The 19,217-nt window shown below is 29.9% G+C and overlaps 1 protein-coding gene across 6 annotated transcripts in view; it reads right to left on the bottom strand.

Moving 5' to 3' along the window:
* The window catches only part of LOC107447961 (silk gland factor 3), a 463,042-nt gene that overhangs the window by 135,700 nt on the left and 308,125 nt on the right, over positions 1-19,217 (bottom strand). The window contains exon 5 of one of the 6 annotated variants that reach the window (XM_071187006.1): positions 16,688-16,765. The exons of the other annotated variants lie outside the window; for them this stretch is intronic. The gene's annotated coding sequence lies outside the window, so the exon portion shown is untranslated. The remainder of the gene's footprint in view (positions 1-16,687; positions 16,766-19,217) is intronic. 6 annotated transcript variants of the gene reach the window in all.

Here is a 19,217-nt window from a genome sequence, read left to right as displayed (position 1 = left end):
TAAAGTATTGTCTGAAATTATAAAACAATAATTTGTCAAATAAATCAAAGGTAATGAAAATTGGATGCAAGCATGGATTATATATATATATATATATATATATATACAGATAATAAAATAATATAAAAAAGAAAACTATTAATAGGAAAAACCAAAAGTCTTCCTCAAGACACATCTTTTGGTGTAATTTAATGCGATATTTCTAAATAAAGAAAAATAACAATGTATGTATACTGATATAATATTTGATGTTTTAAATTGAGCTTTTCTTTATAATGATCTGTAATTTTTTCTCATTTTTGACAAGAATTCTAAAATTGCTTGTAAATAGCAGAGATTGTGGAAGATATTTATTTCAAAATTTCTCTTCTAAACATTTTTGTAATGACTATTCCTAAACCAACTTAGCTTTTTGGGGGGTTGTTTGATCAATTTGTGCAAAATAACTATAAACTGGTCTCACTGACAGTTTTAGACAGTTAGAGACACTCATGTACTTAATTGTAATTAGACGCTCTGACGTGATTCGAGATTCAAGATTCAAATAATATGCTATTTTCATAATCTTCTATTTTATTCTGAAAATGGCTCAAAACTTCAATATGGAGAAAGGCCACATTGAGAAAATAGAAAACTTTTGTGGTCTAATTCTTTAATGTTTATAAAATTTCAATGCTGCATTATCTGGGCTCATAAAAATGTGCAAAAAATGAGAATAAGGCATTGTTTTTGATACTTTTCATCTAGGTAGAGAAATGTCGACTAAGTAACGATTTTAAAAAAAAAATTAACAACTTTGGATATATTTAAGTTATTTAACAGTTCTAAAGACCAGATAATTTTTATATAGTTTAAAAGATATGGCATATATAGTTTAAAATTATAGCTTTACTTCAAGTGTAAGGCACTTAAACTGTGGCTTGGCGAAAAATCTTCGAAAAACTATGTTAATGAATAAATTCTATTAACCTTCGCATTGGAGACCTAAGCTCTGTGAGTGGAAAAACTAGTTTATTTTCGTAGTTAACTACAACCAATTTATTAGAAATGCAGTTAACTATATCTATTTTTTTTTAAATCTAATGATTACAAACTACTTTCAAAATGCAGTCGTTACTTTATTTTAAGGAGATTAATTTTACTAGAAAATTCACTCTCAAGATTTAAAAAAAAGTTAAATATTTAAAGAAAATATTTGCAAAAAAAAAAGGGTTTAGGTTTAATAAAGAACAATTCCTATTTTACGAACTTTTTTTTTTCAGTTTTCAAGTTGGCGGCAAATATTTATTTCAAGAAATGCTAGGGATGTAACTTTGTTAAAATGTTTAAAGCTTATATTAACTTAACTGAAAAATAAATAAATAAGCAAAATAAAACTAAGTAAAGCTTATTGGGAGCAATTTCATTGCCTTTGCTGATGGACTCATGGAAAATTCGATAAACTAGATCAGATTCGATAAACTAGTACGGTCGTATCTTGCTTCTTTATTAAACCAAAGTTTAAAAAAAGGTAGCAAAAATCGATGTAAATTGTTTTTTCTTCTTTATTTTTAAGTGGTGCATTATATTATTATCAGGTAAACCACTGTCTTGACCACTGCTTAAGTTTTTATACTATTTAGGTGAACTTCATTTCTGACTAACTTTTAATAAGGAAAATAATGTTTCTTTTATTCATTTGAATAAAACAATATAATCCTAAAATGTGTGACCTAGACGTGATTGGTTACCGTTACCCTAACGTGATTTGTAACTGGCTAATATGATTTTCCTCTTTTAAAAGTCTCGCAGTCGACTGATTGTTAAGACACGGTTCCCAGCAGATCACCGAAGTCAAGCATCACTGGCTGCGGTCTGTGTGCGGGTGACCACTTGGATCAGTCTGCGTAGGGACCGAGGGTGTGCGGTATTGGTCCTCGTTAAACTGTTCTATCGTATAGTCCTCGACTTCGCGTGCAAGTCGTCGGGCTACCGAAGCGGGGGTGCCATCTCCTCTGAAGAGGATCAAAATTGTGATGGCATGTCTTCGGATCATCCTCAGGGATGTTTCCCAGACCGTCGCCAATAGCCCATTGTGCAGCTCTAGTGCGACGTAAATGAACAACAACAACAACCTCTTTTAAAAAGGAGAATTTTATTTACATTTTTTTACTTATCATATAACTATACTTATTATATTTGAAAATAAATTTTATATAAAACTAGAATAGTAGTTTTTCTTAAAATAAAAAATGATATGTAAATCTAAGTAGTACAAAAAATTTAGTTAATATTTTTTAAAATTTTAAATTTTTAATAATACCTTTCAAATCAAAGTATCAATCGCGTTTATTTTATAAAACAGGAAAAAACTATTTTCTGAAATGAGAATAACCTTGCAAAAATCCCGGAACAAGGTTATCCTTCAAACACTTTATCAAGATCTCCATCAATCGCGAAGAAAAACAGGGCAAAATAAATACGAACCACCTCATAGAAATCCTCATAGAATGACTGTTGTGACATATAAATATATTGTATATAAAAAAAAAGCTTCTAAGCAGGAAAGGACATTACTGTAGACGCGTGGCGATCACGTGACCCTTCCGGAGACGCTTGTCGGGACGTGTTTTTTCCCCTTCTATATCTTTTTATACCTTCCCCCCTCTTATGGGTCATATAATTCTTCCTCATATATGCGAGAGAGCCCCCCTCCTCTCAAGAGTCTTTGCTCTTAATACAGAGAGATGCGGTTGCAGTGACACAGATCGTTATTTTTTGTGTCCCTTTGATCCTCCGACGTGATAGCCCTCCGGGTGGACAGTGGCTAGACTTTTGATACGCATACTGGTCTCTGAGGACGTAGGAAAAAAATTGCTGTGGCAAACTATCTGAGTTTCGAAACTGATTTGGAATGGTTGATAGTTTGTGCTTTGGTTAAATAGTTACTCTGGTAAGCTATTTTTTTGGATTTATCGCATACAAAAAGGTATTTGAGCTGCAAAACTAATTTAGTTATTTAGGGAATTTAGCAAATTTAGTAATTTAGGGAAACAATATTGAATTTTAATAACGGTATTTAGAGCCTCGGTAGCTCAGGGGATCTCAATATCAAGGGATGTAGTGCTCTGGCCTCGCAATGAGTAACCCGGGTAAAAATCTCAGCTATGACTGGTCGATACAAATTCCACACCCTGCTCGCCTCGACCACAGTGCTGATGTAAAATATCCTCAGTGGTAGACGGATCATGGGTTAGAGTCTTCTTGCAGTCAGGCTAACCGTGGGAGGTTTACGCGGTTTTTCTTTCCACGTAACGCAAGTTGCTGGTTAGTTCCATCAACAAAAAAAGACGTCCTCAACGAAGTAAATTTCTCCCAATACTTGATCTAAGAGCTCTCGTCTTCTGGATTGGATTAAAAATGGCAAGGCTAGGGAGTTGAACATTGGTAGCCGTAAACTCAAAATTGGATCGGTTGTTCAACGATGGTTATAAAATAAAATAAAGTAGCGGTATTTCACATTTCGTAATTTGAGTGACATTTCATCATTTAGCAAGTAGCAAATTGATAAAATCAAATGCTATTTGTACAAAATCGGAGTAAGCAGAAATTGCTAGAAACCTTCTATAGTCTAGATTTCCAATCTTTCTTTTTTTCTTCCCCACACGGTTTTTCAAATGACCCTGGCTGCGCCACAGAGCGCAGTACACTGTTATAAATACTGTAAATGATTTATACATCGGAGGTATATTGAAAATTCCGAATCTATGCTCATATCACCAGCATTTTGCTATCTGCCGGACTAATTGGGAAAATATTTTCCAATCTACTTTATATTTTTAGGCTTATCACAATCTATCTATTAGTCTTTAGTCTAATCAGAAAATGTAGAGCCTCGGTGGTTTAGGGGATAGAGCATTCGTCCTCCAATGAGGGACCCAGGTTCAAATCCCAGCTGTGGTTGGTTGATATGAATTCTGCTCCCGGCGCGCACCTGCCATAGTACTGATGTAAGACATTCTCAGGGGGTAGACAAATCACAGGTTAGAGTCCCCTTGGCGTCGGACTAACCGCGTTAGACTTACGTAGTTTTCCTCAGCATGTAACGCAAATGTGGGTTAGGTTCATCAAACAGTCCATCACGAAGCCTAGTTTGTCTCAATTCTTGCTTCAGCAGTTTCCTTGTCTTCGTGTTCAAAATTACAAAGCTGTGAATTTGAACACTGATCGTCGCAAATTCAGAATTGGGTCGGTTGTTCAACGCCGGTAGTAAAATTAAAAAAAAATATATATAAATGAATAAAAAAATATTCATAAAATGTACAAAGAATTATTTAATCAGATTGTATTTGTTTAAGATCAATGCAATAAACATTAAATAAGGATAAATACAATTAGCCTTCAGTGATCTGGGTTTATTGGAAACTGTCTGAAATAAATCAAGCTCATTGCGAAATTAATGATATATTTGCTACTTAGCCTAAAATTTGTGTACTATTAACATAAAAGGTGTTAGTCTGTGTGAGTCAGGTTAAAAAATCGTGAAGACTTCTACAATTAGCATGGTGTTCGCAAAATGATGTCGATTGTTTGCAAAGAGCCGAATTGTTGAATTAGCCAACAGCATACACATCCAGATGGATCATTTTTCATGCCATCGTTTATTTCAAATGATAGAAGCAGGAAAACAAAGAATAAGGTTTAATATAAAATATAGTTTATGTAAGCTACTTAAGAAAGCACCTTTAAAAAAAATGTCTAACCTAATGTCATCTACAAGTAAATTGTAAACCTCAAAACAAGTCTATAGTTTCGAACGCATTTAAATTTTCTTCGAAGCAGTTGGAAGTACAACATATACAGCTTCACAAATGAAAGTTTAGTGTAGAATGCCAATATATTTAAGACTAATATTACGGAAACACAACATTTTGTCGTGATATGAAAAAGCGCTTTTACATATCTGTGAATTTTTGCTCTTTCCATTCAGTGGTTGTATAGCTAGAGTTGAGAGATCAATTGCACTCAAAAATATTTTTTTACGTAATAATAATTATTTTGAATACTCTTTTCCGGAGCTTAAGCACAACTTCGTAACGATTATTAGGCTTTTATATTCGTAAATGTTAAATTTTTTCATGTGTACTGGTTGTTAAAACCATTCTAAATTAAATTTATTAACTCATTAATGAAATTGAAAAGCATAAATTTTGCGAACATTTTAAGTTTAAAAATAAAATCTTTTGGAAAATCCGGACGTATTGTCAGCCACGCTTTTAGGTAAAAAGAGGCAGGGAATTAATGCTTAAATTAGTTTGATATTTTTAATATTGTTCATGGATATCAATTAAGTTTAAATAAAAGCAATCGGGCGATTCTTTCGTTACGTGTGTTACTTTTACACGACATATTTCAACTTTAACACCTATTATAATAAACTTGTTAGATATTTTTTATGTTTTTCTTAATTTGTTGTTAAATCTATATGTGTTGTAAGTTTACAAAACGAAGATTGAAGGCGCAAATTAATTTGATGTTGAAAAAAAAAATTTCTGAAATTTTGTTACGTGTGTTACCCTTTATAATGCTAGATATTTGAAACTTTGAATATATTCATTTAATTCTGTGAAGTATAAAGGCAAAAAATTAAGATATTTTCTTTTATAGAGAGATACAATATCGAAGCTGTGTTTAGTGATTTTTAAAAATTTCTTGCAACAGTAAAAACTTCTTTATTTTGGTGAAATTGGTGCGTTACGTGTGTTAACTGAACGTTACGTGTGTTACCCTCTGTGAATATTTGAACTGAGAAGTCATAAATGTTGCACTAAAACATTTATTTATTTTAATTTAGCAGAAAAAAAACAATTTATTTTAGCAAATAAAATAATTAATGGTTTGGAAAGATGGTTGTATCCCTTCTTTATACTGGTTTAGAGAGTAAAACATAGCAAATCTTAGGCACATCTATTCCTTCAAAATCATTTCTGTTTGGAAACAAAAATATGCATATTTTCCAATTATTTTATGCAAATATTGCATTTTAAGTTTACAAGCATGTGCATTTGCGTCAATAATCTTCCCGAGATAGAGCATATGTCGTTTTAATTTCAGTTATAGGCGCACTTCTGATCAGGAGGGAACAGAAATTGACTTACTGACTATTTGTGTGCCACAATGTGCATCTATGCATCTTATTCAAGTATCTAACGATACTTATGCATAGATTTTATGCTTTGTATTACCGTTGCCATGTATTGATCTTTTCAATTAATATCTTTATTTCCTTTTGGCTAATATATAATACTGTTGTATTAGGCATGAGTTGATTGGTTAGCTTTGCAAACAACACTGGATAGCAAATAAATTTTTTTGTATAACAACACAATGATATAAATAACTTTGCTTTTTGCTTCGCTTTCAAGATTTTGTACTACACACCTATCCCATAGAAGGAACTTCTGCATGTGATATCGTAAAATATTTCCAAATTAATTTCTTTTTTTATATTTTGATTGACAAAATATGAAATAATTCAACCATATATTTATTTTTAAATTCTTAACTTGACTTATTACTATAGAAGGTTTCTGTTAGCTCATCTTCTGAAGTAGAATCGTTTTTAAACAGTCTTAAAATAAAAGTGTAGACATTGTTTCACCTTTGTCTTTGCCTTAGGAAAATATTGTAAAGGACTCTATTTTAAACTCTTTAGGAGAGTATCGTCTAAGGAAACAGCTGCTGTGAATAACGGAACTGTGGCTGGATAGCATAATGCTGATTGAAATTCGTTTTGATATTCAAAAGAATATGCCATTGCAAAGTCAACTTGAATTTCCCTGGTTTTAATGCTAGATATGTTTGTTTGGAAAGTATCACCTCGGATTCTTTTAACTCTTACGTATTATTGAAAGTTAGTCCAATTTTCAAGAGTTATTTCAAAACATTCTTCTTGCACATTTGCCATTATATTTTTTTTATTGTGAGCTATTGTCATCTTTTTCTCATCGTTAAAAAACTACAATAAATGATGGTTAGAAACCTATAACAAGCAATGAGAAATTTTTGTAAGTATCAGAAGCCCCCTTCCAACAATTAGATCCAAAATTTCTTCAAAATCAGTATAAGCCTCTCTTACAAACATTGTTAGATAGTTCTTTCGTTTTATTGCCCGTTTTTCCCCGTAATAATCCAGAAAACCAGCTCTTGTTTCAATACAAGCATAGTATAAACAATCTAACTTTTGAAGAAAATCCATTTATTAATAATTAAGTTCATCTGAAATACTTAGTGGTGAACCTTTTACATCATTATCAATCTGTTTTGAAAGTTCAAGTCTAACTTTCATTATTTCCTTATTTTCTTTCCTTTGAAGTGCAGAATCTTATGCATAATCTTTTTTTCTTCATCTTCTTATTCTTTTAAATCCAGATAAGGACACTATTTTAAATAATCTAGCAAATGCAGTCGAAATATTCTACTTAAACATAAACGTATAACAAATACAAGTTTGGGAAAACAATTTCCAAAAGTTTCAAAATTATCGTCTTATTATGCTGTTTTTTTATTAATGCTTATACCGACCTGATTTTACAAAAAACCACAATCTTACAATTCCGTATTTGTGGCATTGAAGTTGCGCGGCGGTTATAAAAAATATCCGAACATGATTTAAATCTTTTATTGAAAATAAATAAATAATTAAAGTGTATAAGTACCTCTAACACACATAACAGTAACGCGCGTAACTTTTCGTTACGTGTGTTACCTTGAATAAAATTAATTATAAAATTTTAACTATTGGCAGTTTTAATTGGAGAATTTTTTCCGTTGCATATCTTGCCTTCTTAATTTATAAAACAAAAAATTTTTTAATTTTCTTTTTTACTAAAGTTTTTACAGAAAAAAATGCGAAATTATGTTACGTGTGTTACTGGGAAATTAGACTATCTTAATTAATCGACTTTCAGACAAGTAAAAAAATTTAGGCCAAATTAAAAAAATACATTAAACAATGATAAAAGAGTAAAATAGTTATATTTATTACTAAAAACTATTTTATTGCTCTTTAATATTTTAACAACTCCATTGGAATATAACATAACAAAGAAGAGAACTCCTGTTAAAATTCATAGTGTTCCACCTTTTGTTAGAATTCACATAAATATTTTTTGTAATTCAAAAAACTATCTTAACTATTAAAAAATGTACATCTTCTAGATTCCGAAATTGTGTCATTTTTGATTTTACGATAATTTTGAAAATTTAGTCACTTAGGACCACTTTTCGTGGAATCGCCCAATCCACTAATTTAAGATCAAAATTAGCAATTTTATATTAATATATTATGTGGCACACTAGTGTCTTTTTTCTCACAAACATACATTTTAAGAATTTAATATTTGATTTAGTAGTATTTATTTTAAAAAAAGGATGTAATTATAATTTGCAGTAGATTAAATAATATTTTAATGCAATTTAGAAAATCAACATGGAAATGTGTCGAAACATCGGCTAGCTGCCGTAAAATACTTTTAGTTCGTGGGAATACGATATAAGAACTTAGCAAGTTATAATAGTTTTCTATATCAATAGCCCTGGGGAAAAGTTTCTTTGTTGCATTTACATTACTTGATTATACAAATACTTGATCTTGATTAATTTAGGTATGAGGATTTCAAATCTGAAGTTAGTTTTGCCCCTAATGCGACAGTTTTTTTAAATGAAATTTTTTTTTTGTTGAAATGTACAAGTTTAAAAGCGTTATATACAAATGTGGTGACAAACTTCTAAGGCAGTAAAGGGCACACTATCAGGAATAAAACTGAATATGCACCTATGACCGGAAATAGTGTTGTACGCTGTTAGGGGCGCTTCACTATTATGACCAGTTCAGAAGCTCACGAAGATACAGTTTATGATAGGTAGACACTCCCAGTGGCGTTCAACGACATTTCAAGGTTTGGTTTCATACGCAATTTTAACCCTGATGATCCTTAACTACCCTAGAAGTTTGTCTCAACATTCATGGGGCCCCTGTTATATATAACGTGTTTCGACAAAAAATAACTAATAATGTCAATAAAAAATCTGTAGCTTAAAGAGAGAAACCGATAACTGATTACGTAAGGATAATAATTGGTAAGGATTGCGTAAGAATTTTTATCGTTAATTTTTACGTACCGATAATCATTAATAGGGATTACGTAAGAATTTTTATCGGAGATTTTTACGTAAGGATAATCATTAATAAGGATTACGTAAGAATTTTTACTTAAGGATAATCATTCATAAGGATTACGTAAGAATTTTTATTGTTAATTTTTAAGTAAGGATTGCGTAAGAATTTTCATCGTTAGTTTTAACGAAAGGATAATCCAATCCAACAAGAAACAAAAAACAAATCATTCCTCAGTGTAATCGACCATAACATGTTAAAATAAAATTATCTTCAAAATTTTATGAGGCATGTTTTTCAAATAATAACAGCATTTTAGGTTTTAGACATAAATGAATATAATAAGCTACTTCATTTGTAAATAGCGCGTGTACTTTTTCGTTAATTTATAAGAACATGTAAATCACACGCTATTAATTTTTTTATATTTTTATTAAGAACAAAGAAAAATGCGACTAAGATCTAACACTTGATTACAAACTGCGCAAGTGGTTGATAACGTACATTTCTTGACACCATTCACTTTGAAATGTTTTATTATTATTATTTCACTTCAGTTTCGTATCAGATAATGATCGTAAAACTAAAAAAAAATTGTCAGTTTCGATGACATGCAGTGAGATTCCAAAGGCGTAAGAGCCGAACGAGATTCCCCGATTGATCTGTCACTCAAAGTTGTGGGCAAAATCACTCGATGAAAAGCTATAATCACCAGTTTGTTGTAAAGATGATGCTCTTCATATTTGACGAGGAGTGAAAAAACCTTTCAGTTAGTTCCAGTAAGTCAGTTTACCTGACATGCGATGTTCACCAACAAGCGGAAAGAATCGGACATGAGTTAAACTTTCACTGAACCTACGAGTTTTGTTTTTGTCCTGACAGTTAAAAGAACTGATAAGACTACTTACACATTTGTTCACTTTTTACATTGATTTTAAATTCTCTGTTCAGATCAGGAGTATTTCACTATATAGTTAGTGTAATATGCGTTAAAATTTATAAGCAAAATATTCTATGATTCCTATTTGTAATATAGTTAGCAGTGGATAGCGCAACTGAAAATATATCATTGCTATTTATTATTATAATCCTTGTAGGAAATGACTTGATCATTTATACCTATGAAAATTTAAGAGCAAAATAAAGAATTTAAAGAAAAACGAAATCGTATGACTTATTTGACATATAAATTTCTTTTGTTATTTTTAGACATTGAGTTGTAAGAACTTCATTATTTTTTTTCTTCTTTTAAATAATAATTTACTATTTCCATAATTTCTATTCTATATATATANAATATATATATATATTCTATAAAGGATTTTGAAAAATAGGTGTTAAGATTGCTGATTAGAGAATTCCCTAACCAGATGAGCTACATCTGCACATACTTTGCAGTAGTTAAAGTTTAAAACTTCTTTAAACCTTCCAATTTCATTGTAGCTCGAAAATGTTGTAATTTGTGTGTTGAAAAAATATTTTTTAAATCTTTTCCATACTGAACAATTTTTTAAGATAGATTTTTACTTATTTATTAGAGTAAAAAACCCTTCGACTATATTTTTATTTTTGCTCCTTACTTAATTATTTAAATAATGAAACAAGTTTTATTTTTGATTTAAACAACTTTATTCCATACTTTTTTATAAATAAACAAAACAAAACAAAAACAGAAAAAAAAAATAATAATAAGAGACTACTACTTGAGTCGCAAACGATACAATAAATGACAATTTATCAAAAATAGGTTTGTTAATTAGCAACTAAGATTGAAAGAAACAAAACAATAATAATAATATTAAAATATAAGAACAAATATTAATTAAGAAAAGAGCAGTGGTGTCATGTTAGTTGAAAGCAACTCACAAAATGCAAATAGAGAAATGACAAAAACCCATAAAAGTTCTATGAATGTGTTAAAATTACTTGTATGAATATGTTAAACAGAAATTTATTCAAAAATTATCGCTGAAGTTATCAGTATATATAAAATCATTTATCAGTTGTGTTAAATAAATTAATATATACAAGAAATTATCATTTCTTTTTTGATACTAGTCATTATTTGAAGGGGTAAAAACTTTCACAAAACTAATATAATAAAAGTGTTTTTTTTCTCCAAAAAGCAATGATTTCTTGTTTTACTTTTAAACAACGGAAGCAATAGCTCAACAATAGACACAAATTGCATTCGGAGATCATTCATTAAGGAGAATAATCGTTTTAATCCTTTGTGTTGTATGCCTGATAATTGCTAAATAGTTTCAACAAGCTCGAGTCAGTCAGAGAGGCATAATTGCGGTGATTCGTATTCGGAAAACTCCAAGAAAAGACAGGTGGTTGTAAAAGGGTCAGAAGAAAAATGGCGCATACATTTTTTTAAATGATATCTTATTACAGGAAACAGTTATCTTAATTGTTCACTAAGAGTATAAATTTTTGCTTTTTTTTTATTCTATTAACTGCAACGAACTTGTAAATTTACTAAAGTTTGTTAGACAATAATAATTAAGTCCTAAAAAAATTAAAAGTTTGTTAATAAACAATAAAATTGCTTATTAATTACTAAATAAAAATCACGAAAGAAATATTTCTATCATACATGTAAACTTAAGAAAATAAATTTAAAAAAAAACTTAAAATTTTAGGTTTTCTTTTTAGAAAAATTGTTTTTTCGAAATATGTTTTCATATATCTGTCAGTGATAGTATGAAATCGTAATTTTTGTTAGTTTTCTTACGAAAAATTCATGAACCCTTAAGATGGTAATATCCAAATAGTTACTTTTTTTTCTTCTGTGAATTTTTCTCTCCTGTGAGCAGTCGAATTTAATTTGGAAAGAAAACATATGTATTAAATTAAAGAAAATACTGATAAACACAAGGAAGCAATAATCGGTTGTAGAGAAGCTGAGAAAATTTTGTCAATGACTTGAAATTTATTTTTTCGAGTAAACGTCCTTTGAAGTTTGCAATTATACTTACACTTTTATAGATAAGTACTATTCTATACCGCATAATTTCGACAATTTGATCAAAATTAGACACAATTATTGAGAATAAATATTCTCTTAGATTATGCAATTAAAAATTATTATTCTCTTATTAGTTTACCTTTAAGTGTATAACGCCGTAATATCAACACTATCCGACCAAAAGTGTCCAGACACCCACAAAAATATCATGGTTGAGGGGTGCTCTGCATAGTTTGGCCTCTCAGTTCTTGATGGTTGGAAAATGAACTGAGATATATGATTAGATTCTGGACAATTCATCGATTTTCACATCGTATTATAATATAATATCTTTAATGGCTACTATTTAAAATAAATTTATCAAAATTAACGAATATCAATCTTAATTATAAAAAAGATTGTAATTTTTTTTATTTATTAAGTAGGCATATGAAATTTTCTTTCAAAGTATTTTATTTCATTTATAAAACCGGCGTTGAACAGGCGACCCAATTCTCAGTTTACGACTATCAATGTTCAATTCCGTAGGCTTGTAATTTCGAACCAAACCCAGAAGACAAGATAACTCTTGGACCGAGTATCGGGATGAAATAGCCTGGAGGACTTTTTGATAGAACTAACCAGCATTTGCTTTACACGGAGAGGAAAACCTCGAAAACATCCCACGGTTAGCTAGAAGGCGAGGGGATTCTGACCCATGATCCGTCTACCACTGAGGATATTTTACATCAGCAGTGTGGTCGGTGCGAGTCGGGAGCAGAATTCGTATCAATCAGACACCGTTCGGATTTGAATTTGGGTCACCTCACCGGGAGGCGAACGCTCTATACCCTTAGTCACCGCGAAGTATTTTATTTTTTATGGTTTATAACAGTTGTTGAGCAGCGGATCCAATTTTAGGTGTGTGACTCCATAGCCCGGTAATTTTGAATCCAATACAGAAGACAAGGGAACTCGTGTATCAAATATTGGAAGACATTTTTCTTCGTGGAAGACTTTTCGATGGAACTAACCCGCATTTGCGTCACATAGAGAGGAAAACTACGAAAACTTCCCATGGTTAGCCCGACGGCAAGGAAACTCTAATTCATGATCGCTTACCACTGAGGACAGTTTTACGTCAACACTGTGGTAGGTGAGATCCAGGTGCGGAATTTGTATCAACCAGGGACAGCTGGGATTCGAAACCGGATCACCTTATCGAAAACGCATACCTATCCCCATAGCTTTCTCTCAAAGTATTTATTGACAATTTCTTAATTTTTTTAAAAAAAAAATTTCTGAATTGTGCTCATGGGGAAACTTCAGCAAGCTCCTCTGCACAAAACACATGGTTATTCAATAGTATTCAAGCAGCAATGGTTATTCAAGAGTGTTTCTTATTCAATAGTATTATCTTCATACAAAAAGATAATTTAAAATTCTTTAATTTAATCAATAAAAATTCTGGGGAAAAAGATAAAATTTGAATTAAGTGTCTGAGGGAAATTAAATTATTATTATTTAAGTAAAAGTATAAAATCAAATATACTCACACGGTATATTTTTCACACTGTAATATAAAACAACTGTATTTTTTATGAGAGTATATTTGAACTTTAAAACGGACAGAACTCATAGAGATGACAAAAGAGGGGGGAAGCATCCAATTTTGAAAACTCTACCCTTGGCGATTCAAAAAAATAGTGGTGATATTCCCTGGAGTACAGTAAAATTTTGTAGCTGTTTCACTCACTCGTGACCTCCCCCGCCCCACAAAAAAAATTTCATCTTTTGATCAAGTCGAAGTGAAAAGGGGATGACTTGCCATCAATGGTCAGTAGAAGTTTGGCGTAAATTTTAAAATTAAAGGTACAATTTTACAAATTTAGCGATGGTCTGCAAAGGTTTGATTTGAAGTTTGGTGAAAATTTTAAAATTAAAAATACAATTTTACGATCGATGATCTGCAGAAGTTTGGTGCAAATTTTAAAATTGAGAATATAATTTTACAAATTTATCGATGGTCTGTAGAAGTTCAGTGTAAATTTTAAAATTAAAGGTATAATTTTACAAATTTATCGATGGTGTGTAGAAGTTTGGTGTAAATTTTAAAATTAAGGATATTAATTGTACAAATTTATCGATGGTCTGTAGAAGTTTGCAAAGAATAAAATGAGTAGGCCTCGTTATCAAAATGGACAAAGACCGTAAAACAAAAAGAGTTTTTAATACATTTAATACATTTTTCAGTTATGGCCCACGAAAAAAGGCAGATTGAATTTGAGATGGATAGATAGCCTAGAAAATGACCTTTTGGTCTTAAAAAAACTAAAAACTGGAAAACGCCAGCAGGAAAAAGGTTGGTCTGGTAAAACCTTATTGAGAAGGCAAAGGCCCACCCTGGGCTGTTGTGCTATTGATGATGATGGTAATTGACAAAATAAAAGTATGTTTAAGTCTAAATTATGAAACTTAAGTATAGTTTCAATATTAATTACAAATAGCGCTTCAGAAAATGATGAATACTTTAACTCAAAACTAATTTTAAATTCTAAATTAATAATTATTAAACTGATTTCTTTCTTAATACTTACAATAATAAAATGATTTCTTTCTTAATTGTAATCTAATTTTCAAAATTTATTTTAAACATTTATAATGGCCAATTTTTATGGTTGATTTCCAAATAATCTACACGATGAAAAAAATTGTGTTAAAAATTATCGAAGTGTATGGTAATGGCATTTCTAGTATAAAAACCATAATTCTGGTTAATAAAGCCAAAGTATACTTTTTTTAAACCATTTTTTTGTTCATTTGGTAACGGTTTACCAAAAATTCAGGTTTAAAAAATAGTTCTCATAGCCACACATTTTGTAAAAAATGCAAAACTGTAAAATAAATTTAATCAAATGAATTATTTTTATTCCATGATTTAAGGTATCATGAAAAATTATCATATTTTACCATATTTACCAAATATTATCACATATAATCAAACCATATTTTATTATTAATTTTACCAAAATCATTATCAAAGCTCTTCGGTAAAAATTACCGAGTATTTTGGTGCTCCCATAGAACCAAAAATGCCGTAAATTTTACCATATTCCAGTTGTTTTGACCATACTTTTTTTTCCCTCAGTGTACAAAACTAGAATATTTTCCTTTGCCTAAAAGGCATTTCGAATTGACGAGTTTTTCAGACAAATTATCATTTGAAAACAGAGAAAATGCATTTAAGGGCTATTTGGATGTTAGAAAATTCAAATGAAGTACGTAATGAATTAATTCGTTTATCCAAATATAATTTCACGTAAAAAGTAACTTTTAGTAAATATTTTTATTATTATTATTTTATTTAATAAGAATCGAAAACTTTTGAATTGTAAGGTATAGAATTTTCTACATCATTTTAAAAAATGTAGTTTTACATGGCAAACTACAAAATTTGAGCAAAATCGGCTGAATAGTTCCTGAGAAATCGAATTTGAAAAAATAGTCGCAAATTGAAAATTCGATTTCTTAGAATTCAAAAATCCAAATCTGTCAGAAAAAGATGTGTTTATTCAGAGAAAATACGTTTTTGTGTTTGATTTTGTAAATTAAAATATCGTCTGCACTAATTAATTTGCATATTTTAGATCTCCCTCACGAACCATTAAGTTTGGGTCCTATAACGTTAAGATCCGATCATTGGATCAAACGTTATTCAGGGTGGTCTGTTTATTTATTTTTCTGTTGCTTGCTGTACATGTTTTGAATGATAGTAATCATATTTAAATGAAATTTTTTTATATAGATATATTTTCAAAAATTAAACCATTGGATGCTATGTTTAAAATTGGGGTATTATTGTTATTATCATTACTACAACATAAAAATACAATCAAGGTCTTTTATATTGCTATCATAAGGTATGCAGTGTTGTTTGAGTCCTTGATGGAAAATAAAAGAACATAATTTGTAAGTGCCTAGAAAGACTGGAATATTCTTGATTATCATAATACGCGGATAAATGATATTATCTTTAAAATAAATTCATACTTTGTCGGCGTTTATAAAGAATGATTCTTTATTCAATTCCTACTATTAGTTCACACTCTCCCTATATATATATTTGCATATCTTGTTCAAAATTTCAATCCTTAAAAAAACACTTTTTATCCATCCAATCAAGATCAAATACATTTTTTTTAAATTTGTAGTGGGTGATACTTGATGTTAAGACAGCTTTTTCAAATATTACTTCATTAATTAAATTTAATTAATTAATTTTCGTTTTATATGGGAGAAAATGTTTTAATTATTTAATAAAAAGTAACTAAAATAAAAATTTTCCTTGCTGAGCTAAGTAAGAATTGACTTTAATTATTTTTTATATTTCTTGTTATAATTAGACGAAACATTGCAAAAAACCTCCAATAATAATACATCTGTTTTATAAAAAGTCTGTCTACAGAAACTGATACGAGGTGAGACAAAATTATGTTAAATAATGCATTTTTTCTGAAAATGACAAGTATTATTTATAGGAAAAAAGAAAGTCATATTCAAGTTGTTTTAAAGCATACCATTTTTAATGATGTTTTCTTTTTAAGTCAGTGATAACACAAAGAAAGCGTTATATAGCGGGGGTAAAGAACCAGCACCTGTAAGTAATTTAAAATTAAAAGCTTAGAAAAAAATGATTTGGGGTAAACCTAGAATAAATTATGAGGTTTAAAATGCAAACAAATATTTTTAATGTATCAAAATGCAAATAAATTGTGGCAGGATTACGCTGTGGAGAAATTATCCTACAGTTATTATTATTATAATTTTTTTTAATTTTTAATTTTGACATTTTGAAATCATTGTTTTCAGTATTCGACACTTCATGGCTTACACTAGGTTTACCTGAACTTTACTTTCTCTATGCTTGGAATTTTAAATATCAGTAGAGTCAAAACAATATGGGCCATGAAAAGTTTCTCCCGTGTTATAACGTCCTCTTAAAATTAATAATAACCTTAAATAATACTAAACCTGCAATATTAACACTTTGAAGCATTATCCTGCACTATAACACTGCCATTATTTTTTTATCACATCAGACTTGAGCTCATATTGGAATATAGATTTTTGCAGTGTTTGGCTAAAAACAAGACGTTAGAAGCTCTAGTCATTCTCCTTGATGGAAACTCTCTTGTTACACACATATATATAATTAACAATGATAACGATTTACATCTAACTTTCCATCTGGCACGATAACATCATTACTTCATTCGTCATTGCACTAAACTTATAAATGCATATCATATCAGACTTGAATTCAAACTTCTATTTAATTCTTATTTTAACTGATCTCGAGATGCTGCTGCTTTCCTTGTTAAATTTCTTCGTAGGCTAAAAAAGTTTATAGCTTAGTTAAAGTTTATTAAATTTTATGGGTCATGAATCTTAAAACCCATGCATTTTCTGATATTTATTTCAAATATTTGGTTCCTCATTTTCCAAATAAGTTTCGTACCCTACTTGACTATTTTGAACTGGATACCATTGCAAAAAGCGAGTAAATAATGCCAAAAACGTCCGTCAGTCATTGTCATCGCAATTAATGTTTTTTTCCCTATGAAGAAGGTTTAAAATTATTCCATTTCTATTTGTTATATCACACTTAATAAAAGTTGATATGAACATAAATAGCACAAAACATTGCGAAAATTTGAGATTTCATAAAATTATTTGGCTGCATTATAATACTAGCTCGGTTTTATACATTTCAATTAGCTGATGTAATTTTACCGCACTCTTTATTAGTTCTTTTAGATCTAAAAGAATTTTAAAAAAAGTTCTTATAAATATATTTATGTATAATTAATATGTTCTTGGAAAATTACCAAACGATAAAATCACCACTAATCCTCAATCCTAATTTTGCCACCATTTTACAGTTTTTATCACTTTAAAGCATTCCATGTGCTGAAGTCATTTAAACATAGACTTCTTTTTCTGATCAAACACGTAATATTGCATGGGGAATAAAATGCGGAAAATTCTACAGAAGTAGCCCTTTTATTTCATTAAATAAGCCACGAACAAAAGAAGCGCCAATACTTAGAGCATTCATTCGCCTAACAAGTCAATTAGGCGAGGCTTTCAACATTTTAATTCTCCTCTCTAGTATGTTTGAAGGGTGAGGAGAAATAGTCGGGGTAAAAATTTTGGCGTATTAATTTTGTTGAGATTGTAATCAAGGAGTGCATGGTGATGAGGGGGTGGAGTTGTACGTTGTTGGGGTTTGTTGGAATATGAGTTTCGGGAAGAGACTGGAGATAGTAGCTTATACGAAACGTGCCGATAGTGGTTTGTTATTTTAACTGGGTTTCCAAGCGGGTTTCGAATGCTGTTATGTTTGTTGTTTATGCATAGCACAGTTGCTAGAACCGTTGAATTGGAAGAAGTGGAAATGAATGGCTTAGAATCTCTAAAATGTTTATAACGAAGAATACAACATTTTAAAAATAATCTTGAGGGTTATCATTTGATTTTAAATTGGAGAACAGTATATTTCTTTATCTGAAAAGTTTGAAATAATGGTAAATGCTAAGTAGCATACCATTGCAAAGAAATTATTAAAAAAGAATGGTTGGATAAAGAAATTATTAAATTTGATAAAAAATGGGTTATACCCATTCCATCTTCTTAAAATATTTATACATTTGATAAAAACAAAGATTGATTAGGTTTATATAAGAAAAGCAATTATGTATATTCAACTTTATATAGTAACTTTTTATACAAATGATTATTGACTGATTTAATTGATAATACAAATGATTATTTATTGATTTAACTTTAATTATTTATGATTAATTTTTAACAACTTATTAAACTTTCACAAAAACAACGCTTATGTCCATAAATTAGGATCATTCCAGATCTGGCAAATAAAGATTCAGAAAAAAAACGTGACTTATTTGTGAAGTCCTTTTAGATAAAGAACGAAAAATATGGTGCATTTTTATAGTTCACAAAAACTACGATTTTCGCTCACTGGCTCAGTTATAAGACATATCTCATTTACAAAAATGTAATATTGCATGGTTTGTATGATTG

The sequence above is a fragment of the Parasteatoda tepidariorum genome, chromosome 1, assembly GCF_043381705.1.
Source record: "Parasteatoda tepidariorum isolate YZ-2023 chromosome 1, CAS_Ptep_4.0, whole genome shotgun sequence".
NCBI lineage: Eukaryota > Metazoa > Arthropoda > Arachnida > Araneae > Theridiidae > Parasteatoda > Parasteatoda tepidariorum.
The sequence above is the reverse complement of the archived record's forward strand: the minus strand, read 5'-3'. Positions and strand labels throughout refer to the sequence as shown.